The sequence below is a fragment of the Mastomys coucha genome, unplaced genomic scaffold (assembly GCF_008632895.1).
Source record: "Mastomys coucha isolate ucsf_1 unplaced genomic scaffold, UCSF_Mcou_1 pScaffold22, whole genome shotgun sequence".
NCBI lineage: Eukaryota > Metazoa > Chordata > Mammalia > Rodentia > Muridae > Mastomys > Mastomys coucha.
The window spans coordinates 123,733,106-123,745,576 of record NW_022196905.1 but is presented as its reverse complement, the minus strand read 5'-3'; positions in this window follow the sequence as shown (position 1 = coordinate 123,745,576).

Sequence of the window (12,471 nt, the reverse complement as noted above, 5' to 3'; positions counted from 1 at the left end):
AAAAAAAAAAAAAAAAAAAAAAAAATCTAGACTCAAATATGGTCACATCAACATTACACCTAACTGTCATAGAATACCATGTGAGTGTGCAAGATTCTAGGTTTCCAATGCGTCATCCTCAAATCATGTGTTCCAGACTTGATCATCTGGCCAGCTGTGGTGGCTTATGTCTGTAATCTCAGCACACAGGAGGGAGAGGCAGAAGGATGAGACATTTGAGATCATCTGAGCTACATTGTGAATTTGAGGCCAGCCTGGGCTACGTAAGACCCCGCATCACATAAAAATAAATTAGTGATCTTATGGCCATTGGTCTCTTCTAGCTCCCAGAAATCTAAACTCTTCAAGGTTTCGGGAGAAGGCATGGTTCATCTCCCTTAAAAATATGACGGAGGGGGCTGGCGAGATGGCTCGACGGGTAAGAGCACTTACTGCTCTTGTGAAGGTCCTGAGTTCAAATCTAAGCAACTACATGGTGGCTCACAACCATCCATCATGAGATCTGATGCCCTCTTCCGGTGCATCTGAAGACAGCTATAGTGTACTTATGTATAAAAATAAATAAATCTTTGGGTCAGAGTAAGTAGAGTTCCTAAAATGAAATTTCACACAACCACATAAAGGCTCACAACCATCTGTACAGCTACAGTGTACTCGTATATGTACAAATAAATAAATAAATCTTTAAAAAAATATATGGCTGGGCAGTGGTGGCGCATGCCTTTAATCCCAGCACTTGGGAGGCAGAGGCAGGCGGATTTCTGAGTTCGAGGCCAGCCTGCTCTACAGAGTGAGCTCCAGGACAGCCAGGGCTATACAGAGAAACCCTGTCTCAAAAAACCAAAATATATATATATATATATATATATATATATATATATATATATATATATATATATATATATATATATATATGATGGAAGTACCAGAGCCTTTGTTAACCTCAGATCTGTTGGAGGGAGAAGGCGAGGAGACCCACAGACACTGTGTCTCCACAGGGAAGGGGGATTCAAGGGCCATATCTATAGTGAGGTTCTGGAGGTGGCAGAGCTACTTAGAATCAATGTCTCCAGCCTTAGATTTTTGTCGGTGTGCTCAAAATGCCAGACTTATTAACTCAAGGGAGAATGTATTTATCTAGCAAATGGTTTCCACAGGTTCAGCACATGGCAACTTAGCTCCATTTAACGTCACGGCAGTAGGAGCACCTATGACCTCATGGTGCCTAGGGAGTGGAGAGAGAAAAGACTACATTGTTGGCATTCTCTTCAAAGGCACACCTCTGGTAGCCCTTCATCCATCCAGCTAGGCCTCCCTTCTCAAAGATAATTGGGGGCCAAGCTCTCAGGAATCTATAAATTACTTGTATCCTCTGTCTCAGAGTTCCTCACAATATCATATTCTTTTTTTTAAAGATTCATTTATTTATTATATATGAGTACACTGTAGCTGTCTTCAGACACACCAGAAGAGGGCATCAGATCTCATGACGGATGGTTGTGAGCTGCCATGTAGTTGCTGGGATTTGAACTCAGGACCAAAGGAAGAGCAGTCAGTGCTCTTAACCGCTGAGCCATCTCTCCAACCCCAATAATACCATACTCTTAAGGTCCACTGTAGACATAAATTTTTTGCAACCTCCTTTTAGGGTTCAACCTCTGCTCTAGCCCACCACCCCGCAGAGGTAGTAGAAGAGAAAAGTTATTAGGACATAGGGGAAGTGGGCCTGTTCAGCAAGAGTTCTCTGGGGGCAAGCTGGATCTTTGGCAGCAGTGCAGTCTCGTAGCAAACACCAAATAAGATTCAGCAGCTGAAGACAGACCAGTCCTGTAGGCAGGCAGACAGCAGGCATGAGCCGACAGCTACAGTCTGGTCCTTTCAGCGAGCAGACACCAAGCACAAACCAGCAATCCTGAAGAGACTGCCAGGCTCACCAACCAACCTGAGGCAAGGCCGCAAAAGCAGTGAGCTGCCACCAGAACCTCACAAGCAGATCTTGGCAAGTTTCTCTTAATGGCAGCATCATCACAAGTTGAGCTCAACAATGCTACCTAGATACAGCAAACTATTACGTGTATATGTCTTTAGCAAGGAATAGGGAAGTGGAGCAAACCAAACCAAAGCTCAGTGCTCGTTTCCTACTGTCTGTGGGATCGTCTTTATACTCCTTTCATGTGTTTGCTTTAGCATGACCTCCTTTCACCCGTGTGCCCCGGCAAGACATCATTTGATAGGACTAACTTTCCAGAGAACTAGATGTTTTCACTTCAGTCCACCTGCAGAAGAACCAGGTTCAAAATTGACTCACAGGCTCTGGTCTTAGCTTACTTCTCTGCGTCCGTTGGACAGTTGTCTCAGGGTTGTGATGGCAGTGGCTGTGAAACTACCCACTCGGTTCTCTAACCATCTGATCTTCCCAAAATGATAGCTTGTCTCCTCAGTGTGAGCAAGCCAGGTGGTGGGGCAAAAGGAAGACAGACAGGCAGACAGAAGCCTCGATCGTTCCTAGTCAAATCATCGAAAGGAAATCCTATCGCTTCTCCTTATTTTGTTGCTCAGAGGCAAGTGGGCAAGTAGATTTGACTTACTCTAGTGAGAAGAAGATCACAAGGAAAAGGGACTACCAGGAGGTAGAGGCTACTGGGACCCATGTCAGGAGGTGACAACCACAGACTGTGTATAGGAGAATATGAAGGGACCAGCACCATGGTTTGGATATGGGCTGTCCCCAAAGAAGGCGTATAAACTGAAGGCTTGGTGTCTAGATGTTAGTGCTAGTGAGAGATGACTGGATCTAATGAGGGTATTAACTTTAATATTGGGTTAATCCACTGATAAATTGTCTGGACTATAAGTAGTTGTGGCCTGCCTGGAGGAGGTGGGTCATTGGAGGAATGTGCTTGAAGAGTATGCCTCCGCCCCCTCCCCTACTCTCTCCTGTCTTTCCTGGCTGTCTCTCTGCTTTCCTGGCTGTCATGAGATAAACAACTTTATTCCATCACGTCTTTCCACCAGGGTATTCAGCAGCCCCCATGGTCCAAAGCAATGGGGCCATCCAGCCATGGCCTGTGACCCTTGAAATCATGAGCCAAAATAAACCCTTCCTCCCTTAAGCTGATTTCCTCGGGTATTGGGTTAGAATGCTAGAAAACTTTCACAATGCAGGTCATAGAAATTGAGATTTTTGCCGGGCGGTGGTGGCACATGCCTTTAATCCCAGCACTTGGGAGGCAGAGGCAGGTAGATTTCTGAGTTCGAGGCCAGCCTGGTCTACAGACTGAGTTCCAGGACAGCCAGGGCTATACAGAGAAACCCTGTCTCGAAAAACAAAACAAAACAAAACAAAAAAAAAGAAATAGAGATTTTTCTGAGTGAACAGACCCCATAAATTCTGCCACTCCTGTGAGGCCTGTATTTCACTATAGTCCATGTTAAGTAGCTTTCATTCTACATCCATAAGACCTGATTAGAAATGGCATGCTATGAGCCAATGAACTAACTTAGCCAGTAAAGCTGCTTACTATGTGTCCTGGCTAGTCTTACTTTAAACGAGAGGTGTCTGAAAGGAGGGAACCTTAATTAGGAAAAATGCCTCCATACAACACAAGGCATTTTCTTAATTAGTGATTGATGGGGAGGGCCCAGCCCACTGTGAGTGATGTCATCCCCTAGGCTGGTGGTCCTGGGTTCTGCAAGAAAGCAGCCTAAGCAAGCCATGGGGAGCAAGTAAGCAAGCGACATCCCTCCATGGCCTCTGCAGCAGCTCTTGTCTCCAGGTTCCTGTCCTGTTTGAGTTCCTGTCCTGACGTCCTTCAATGATGAACAGCAATGTGGAAGTGCAAGCCAAATAAACCCTTTCCCTCCCCAACTTGCTTCTTGGTCATCAATAGGAACTCTAACTAAGACTCTTTACAAGCCTGACAGCTTAAGTTCAATCTATAGAACCTACAGGAAAAGGTGAGAACCAACACCCAAAAGCTGTCCTTCGGCCTTCACCTGCACATCATGACATGCATGTGCCATCACCCATACACTCACATCACATACATGTGTAACACATACATGTGAAATAAACTTTAAGAGAAAACAGCCGGGCCAAGCGGTGGTGGTGGACGCCTTTAATTCCAGCACTTGGGAGGCAGAGGCGGGCGGATTTCTGAGTTCGAAACCAGCCTGGTCTACAGAGTGAGTTCCAGGACAGCAAAGGCTACCACAGAGAAATCCTGTCTCAAAAACAAACAACCAACCAAAGGAAAAGCAGACATGATAAAATAGAAAACAAGGAAAGCTCCTTATGCCTTGAACTAGGTTGAAGGAAGACACTTTTATTCAAAAATTCTGACCAAGACAGGAAAGGTGACCTGTGACCTCGTGATTCATATCATGTTCTCTGGCAAACCGTGTTAGTCAGATCTGACAAATCTCATCACTTTGTGGTCACTAGTTTGATTCACAAGACCTGACTCTGAGCTAAGGTCTCTAAAACTCAACTCTAGGCTCAAGAGACAAAAGGCCACAGCTCTGAAAGTATTCAGTTGCTAGGTGTGGAGGTACACACCTGACTTCCCAGAATTAGCAAGAGAACAGGCTGGAGGATCAGAGCCTCAGGGCAAGGCTCTTTTTTAAAAAATGCAGGTTAGAAGTCAGCATCAGGGGCTGGTGAGATGGCTCAGCAGGTAAGAGTACGGATTGCTCTTCCAAAGGTCCTGAGTTCAAATCCCAGCAACCACATGGTGGTTCACAACCATCTGTAATGAGATCTGATGCCCTCTCTTCTGGGGTGTCTGCAGACAGCTACAGTGTATTTATAATAAATAAATCTTTTTTTAAAAAAGGGCTAGAGAGATGGCTCAGCAGTCAAGAGCACTGACTGCTCTTCCGAAAGTCTTGAGTTCAAATCTCAGCAACCACATGGTGGCTCACAACCATCCGTAATGAGATCTGATGCCCTCTTCTGGGGTGTCTGAAGACAGCTAGAGTGTACTTACATATAATAAATGAATACATATAATAAATGGAATACATCTTGAAAAATAAATAAATAATTGATAAATAAAATAAAAATATTTGAAAGAAGGTAAGGTTATTTTAAATTTCTTTTCTTTTTTTTTTTTTTGGTTTCTCTTTATTTATTTATTTATTTTGGTTTTTTCAAGACAGGGTTTCTCTGTGTAGCCCTGGCTGGCCGAAAGATTATGAGTTTGAAGTCAGATTGGGTGGCTTCATTGAGAATCTCTACCATAGGCTTGGGTATTTGAATAATTGGTACTCAGTTGGTGGCACTGTTTACAGAGGTTTAGGAAATATGACTTTGTTGGAAGAGATATGTCACTAGGGGCAGGCTTTAAGAATAAAAAAGAGGGCCCAGAAGAGGGTAGGAACTCCAGAGGAAGACCAACTGGAGCAAGGGCTATCCCAAAAGCTGTTGTCTGTATATGAGATATGTTCTTCTAGTTGGGCTGCCTTGTGTGGTCTCAGTAGGAAAGGAAGAGCCTAGCCTCAAAGAAACTTTGAAGAGCTGGGCAGTGGGGGTGAGGGAGAGTAGCCCATTCAGAAGAGAAGGGGAGAGGGATGGGGGAAGGATTAAGGGAGGGGTGACTGGGAGGGGGCAGTGAGCCAGATGTAAACTGAATAAGTATAAAAATTTTAAATTAAATTTAAAAAAAATAAAATAAAAAGAGCCACATCATTTTCTGTGTTTGTTCTCTCTGCTTCCTGTGTGCAGTTCACAATATGAACTCTCAATTTCTGCTCTCAGCCTCCATTTCCAGCCTCATGGACTCTGACCCTCTGGAACCATAAGCCCAAACAAACTCTTTCATTTGTAAGTTGTCTTGGTCATGGTCTGTTAAAGAATATATAGCTGGGTGGTGGTGGTGGTGGTAGAGGTGGCAGCACACATCTTTAATCACAGCATTCAGGAGGCAGAGGCAGGTCAATCTCTGAGTATGAAATCAACCTGATCTACAGAGTAAGTTCCAGGACAGCCAGGGCTACACAGAGAAATCCTGTCTCAAAAAAAAATCAAGAAATCAAATCAAGTCAAAACAAAACCAAAACTAATACTGAAAAGTACATAGTAAATTTAAGGCCAGTATATATGTATATATCAATCATATCATATATATATCATATCATATATATATCACATATATATGCATATATATACATATGTATATCATATATATATATATTGGGACCTGTATTTATTTATTCTGTTAGATTTTTTTTGAGAATGTGGTCTCATTTTGTAGCCTTAGCTCACCTAGAACTCATTATACATATCATCAAGCTGGCATTGAACTCAAGAGCTTCAGAAGGGCTGAGATTAAAAGGTGTGCACTTCCACATCCAGCTAAGCCTTGTGGCACACACCTTTAATTTCAGCATTTGGCAGGTTGAAGCAATGGGATCTCTGGATTTGAGGCCAGTCTGGTCTACATAGTGAGTTCTCTGATAGCCAGGACATTTCCATGGAATGAGATGACCACAGAAACATCTAAAACTGAGTCAAACACTCCCCCCCCCATTTTTTCTTCATCTTTGTTTGTTTTGAGACAGAGTTTCTCTGTGTAGCGCTGGCTGTCCTGGTACTTGCTTTGTAGACCAGGCTGGTCCAGAACAGAGATCCACCTGCCTCTGCCTCTGGAGTGCAGCTATTAAAGGTGTGATACCCTCCCCCTTTCAAAGGACTTCTCTTATGCAGAAGGTCTAAATTTGCCAAGTAGAGAAGGGCAGTTCTTAGGTCCATTGTCATCACAGTGACAACGTCACTAGAAGTCTGGTGAGACTGGGCCCTGCCTTCATTTCCTGAGTGCAGTGGGAACTCCTCCCCTTCAGTGAAATTCCTCCCCTTCAGAGGACAGACAAGTCACCGTGTGCCCTTGGCCTTTCTTACAGCCTTTCCTAAAGTGCTATTTCCCAACCTTTTGTTTATGCAAGCTCTTGAAAGGCCCTGCCTGAATGGGGAGACACTCTACTCTGGTTTGCAATGGAGGCCAAAGGCTGGAATGGGTTGGCCTCTCTCCAAAATGCCTTACCCAGAGGGCTGAGGTGGTGGGGGAAGGGCTGGGGGAGGATATTTATTTATTTATCATTTGTACATTGTGAGTGGAGGCTAGGTTCATCAAGTAGAGATAAATTTGCTTTACTCCTTTTTGCTTCTCTGTCTGTCTGTCTGTCTCTGTCTCTGTCTCTGTCTCTGTCTCTGTCTGCCTCTCTGTCTCGTCTTTGGATGTGTGTGTAGATGTCATCCCCCTCTCTCCCCGCCCTCTGATGTTTTGAAGCAGGATTTCATACAGTGCAGGCTGGTCTCTCTGACTTGCTCTGTAGCTCAGGATGACCTTGAGTCCTGGTGCTCCTCCTGAGTCATTCTGCCACAACTCCAGAATGTTAGGATGTCAGGGATGTACCACTATGCCCGGATGCAGTGCTGAGGACCCAACCCAAGACGTCATTCTCACGAGGCAAGCACTCTACCAGCTAAGCTAGATGCCCAGCTTCAACTGTCTCGCTCTGGATGTAAAAGAAGTATTCAGATGGGGGAGCACTGATTAAAATATGCAAATAACCTGGGAATGGGTGAGTATGCCTTTAGTGCCAGCATTCTGGAGACAGAGTCAGGTGGATCTCTGAGTTTTGTGGTCAGTCTGGTCTACAGAGTGAGTTTCAAGACATTGAAGGCTTCACAGAGAAACCCTGTCTTGAAAAACATCCAAACAAACAAACAAAAATGAAGTAAACAAAATAATAATAATAATAATTAAAAATTAAATTAAAACAATGTATTTCCCTTTTGCTTTAGGACCCTGGTAACAGGCATAGTGGCAGATGCCTATCATCTTAGCCTTCAAGAAGCAGAGGCAGGGCCGGGCGATGGTGGCGCTCGCCTTTAATCCCAGCACTTGGGAGGCAGAGGCAGGTAGATTTCTGAGTTCGAGACCAGCCTGGTCTACAGAGTGAGTTCCAGGACAGCCAGGGCTACACAGAGAAACCCTGTCTCGAAAAGAAAAAGAAAAAAAGAAGCAGAGGCAGGGTTACTGTGAGCTCATGGCTAGCTTGGGCTACATTAATGAATATCTGGTCAGACTGGGTACAGTTTTGAGAACATGTCTAAAAAAGTTAAAAATAAAAGGAAGGAAAGAAGGCAAGAGGAATTGGAGAAAGCAAGGATGAAAAAGAGAGTCTAAGAAATATGTTCTACCCCAGTGGCTCTCAACCTTCCTAACGCTGCGACCTTTAATACAGTTCCTCGTGTTGTAGTGACACCCAACCATAACATTATTTTTGTTGTTACTTCATAACTGTAATTTGAATACTGTTATGAATCTTTTATTTTTTTTTTTTTAAAAAGACCTACTTATTTGTTCTTTGTATGTGAGTACACTGTAGCTGTCTTCAGACACACCAGAAGTGGGTGTCAGATCCTACCTATTACAGATGGTTATGAGCCACCATGCAGTTGCTGGGAATCAAACTTAGGACCTCTGGAAGAGCAGTCAGTGTCCTTAATCCCTTTTATGACTCTTAACGAAAATATTGTGTTTTCCAATGGTCGTAGACGACCCCCATAAAATGGTCATTCAACCCTCAGGTTGAGAACCAGTGTACTACATGAAGAAGAAAAACAACGTGCACAGCAAAAGTGCTTGCACTAGTCACAGTGAACTGAGAGAGCAAAAGAGACAGAGCGAAGAGACTGAGATGGCCCAAGAACTGGAGAAAGCGGGGCTGGGAGTGCTTCGATGGCTCTTTTGGAAAAGCCCTTGTTTATGGTGCACCAGGCCCTGGGTTTGATGCCCCAAATCACAAAAGATCAAACAAAAAGACTCTTTAGCCAGGAGTGGTCACATATGCCTGAAATCACAGCAGTGGGGAGACAGAGGCAGGAGGATGGAGACTTCAGGATCATCTCCAGTTTCATGTTGAGCTCAAAGTTAGTCCAATCTACGGTCTCAAAAACCAAACTCAAGCTAGGTAGTGGTGGCGCACGCCTTTAATCTCAGCACTTGGGAGGCCAAGGCAGATGGATTTCTGAGTTCGAGGCCAGCCTGGTCTACAGAGTGAGTTCCAGGACAGCCAGGGCTACACAGAGAAACCCTGTCTCGAAAAAAAAAAACAAAAAACAAAAACAAAAAAACAAAAAACAAACAAAGTATTTTAAAATTCCAGGTGCTGGATTCCTTTCTGCCTTCGACCATTTATGTTCCTGGATGAAAGATACACATCCTTTATATTTGAATATGCCTTATGTAGCACAGTAGCTGGGCAACTGCCTACCCTCCATGCTGTCAGAATGTTTCATCTGGGCTGCTCTTAGCTCCAGTAAGGCAGCCCTCTGAGCCACATTGTCTGGGCCCCTAGTCCATGTTCCTCTATCCCATGGCAGGTCTTCTGTCTCCCTTTCCCTCTTCTTCCTCCTCCTCGTGGTCGAATGCCCAGGGAACCTAAACCTATGTCTCTTTTCCCTATTCATTGGCTACTGGCATCTCTACTTATCAATCAGAATTAACTGGAGGTCCCTCAGGCTACCTGTAGACTCCCAATCTTGGAGGCCAGCATTTAGTATTACAATAAACAGTAACACACATAACCTCAACAACAGAAGCCAAGGAGGAATGCTGCTTATTGGCTTGCTCTCCATAACTTGCTCAGCTTCCAACCTCCCAGGTCCACCTGCCCAGGGATGGTACCACCCACAATGAGCAGGACCCTCTCCTATCAACCACTAGGCAGTAAATCGACCTGCAGAGTCATCTGCAGGCTAATCTGTCTGATGAAGGTATTTCTTCAGTGAAGAATAGTGCTTTCCATATACGTCTGGGTTTCTGTTAAGTTGACCAAAACCCAAAAAAGACAACAAGCAAACCAAACCAAAATAAAACAAAAATCCCAAATACACAGCCAATCTCAGCAGAGGACAAGCCTGACAGCTTCAGTTCAATTCCTGGAACTATGATGGAAGAATGGAACTAACTCCAGAAAGCTTATCCACTGACTTCCACATTTGTGCTGTGAGACTCATGGACTCAGACTTGCACACAATAAAATAGTAAATAAATTAAGGAGGCCCGGGAGATGGCTGAGTGGCCAAGAATGTGTGCTGCTCTTATAGAGGACCAAGATCAGTTCTCTGAATCGACATTAAACAGCACACAGCTGCCTGTAATCTAGCTCCAGGGGAACTTGGCCCCCATGGCCAGCTGCACCAAGTACAAAGGTCTGGGAATGCTGCCTTTATCTTTCAAGTTGAAAAGTTTAGAAGCACGGGGTCTAAGCCAATTCTTTATTAATTGTTACAGACATATGATACATCTCTTGATAAAGGATTTATTTTTCTATAGCTCTACTAAGATTTCCTGATTAGTTTTTAGGTTCTCTTACTTTGTGGGGGGGGGGGGAGGCATCAAATAACAATCCCAATTTTACCTAATTTATTTTTTCTTTACTTTAAAAAAAATGGTAAAAAACAAAAACAAAAAACAAAAAAAAAATGGTATTTTTAGCCAAGTGGTGGTGGTACATGCCTTTAATCCCAGCACTCCAGAGGCAGAAACAGGTGGATCATTGAGTTCAAGGCCAGCCTGGTCTACAGTGTTCCAGGGCAGCCAGAACTACATAGAAAAAAAACCCAGTCTGGAAAAACAAAACAAAACAAATAGTAATGTTAAAATCTGTTGCCTGACAATTTCATAGATATATTCAATGTATCTTGAGCATATTTCTTTCCACTATCCCCAAAGCCTTCTTACAACCTCAGGAGGGTTTTTTGTTGTTCATGTTGTGGTTTTTCTGAGACAGGGTTTCTCTGTGTAGCCCTGGCTGTCCTGGAACTCACTCTGTAGACCAGGCTGGCCTCGAACTCAGAAATCCATCTGCCTCAGCCTCCCAAGTGCTGGGATTAAAGGCAGGCGCCACCACTGCCTGGCCTAAAATGTCTTTTACAACAGCTTCTTCTTCAGTTCTTGCCTCCAGCTTCCTCCTCTGACCTCTCCCCATGGTAGACTTTAAGCCGCAAAGTGAAATAAAACCTTTCCTTTCCAAGTTGCTCTGTGTCTCCTTACGCCCACAGATACTCTCCCCAAGACACCAAGGAGGCACACCGAGGAGTCTCCTTGGTCCCATAGAAATATTATTTTAGCAGAGCAGTGGTGGCGCATGCCTTGGATTCCAGCACTCTAGAGGCAGAAGAGGTGGAGTTTCAGGTTCGAGGCCAACCTGGTCTACAGAGTGAGTTCCAGGGCAGCCAGGGCTACACAGAGAAACCCTGTCTCAAAATAAACAAACAAACAAACAAAAACCAACAACCCCCCACACACATTTTAAATTAAACATTTATTGAGGATAAACCAAAGAAATAATAGTTTTTCAGTTACGTACTAGATAGCTTGCATACGCTGGATTGTCTAACCTACATATCAGTCTTTGAAGTACAGATTATAGTCATTTCCTAGAATAGGAAACTGAGTTTCAGGAGTATTTCTTTAAAATTTTTAAAAATTATTTTGTTATTTTATGTGTATGTTTTGTCTACACGTATGTTTGTTGTTTTGTATCATGTGTGTACAAGTGCCCTTTGAGGCCAGAAGAGGGTGTTGGATGCATCTGGCATCGGAGTTCTAGATGGTTCTGAGCCACGATGTGAGTTCTGGGACCTCGTTCTCTGAAATAGTAGCCAGGGCCCTTGACCACTGACCCATCACACCGGCCCTCATGACTGCTTCTTAATTTTCTGATCACACAGTGAGGGCAGAGTTCAGACTTTGCTTGGGGCCCGATCCTTGTGCCAGCTTCATCAAGTTCAACCCTCCCATGTATGCTCATGCGCATTCCTGTGCCTTTCCTACGTCTCTACAGTATCACTTCTGCCCAGGGCAGGAACTAGCTACGGCTAAACAGATATGATACCCACTTCCTGACCAAAGCTGTTTCTCAATAGCTCCGTGTTTGGCAAATAGCTGTTGGTTCCATTCTGAAGATGGTCTTAAAGGATGTAATCCACTGCGGGGCCTCTTGCTCTGCGTGGAAGGATATGACGTTCAGGCATTCCAGCCCTTGGCCATGCTCTGCTGGCAGGTGTGTAAAAGGCAAAGTCCTGTTGACTCATGACTTCCCTCAGTAATCTTTTTTTTTTAAGACTTTTTTTTTTTATTTATTTTATGTATGTGAGTACATTGTAGCTATCTTCAGACACACTAGAAGAGGGCATGGATCCCTTTACAGATGTTTTTGAGCCACCATGTGGTTGCTGGGAATTGAACTCAGGATCTCTGAGAGAGCAGTCAGTGCTCTTAACCATCTCTCCAGCCCATTTCTTTTTGTTGTTGTTATCTTTCATTAGTAACAATACATTGTACTTATTTAGAGTAATCTCACTTTGATTAGTAACAGTACATTATACTTATTTAGGGTTTTTTGTTTGTTTTTATTTTTCTGTGGTTTTTTGTTTGTTTTTTGGCTTTTTTTTTTTTT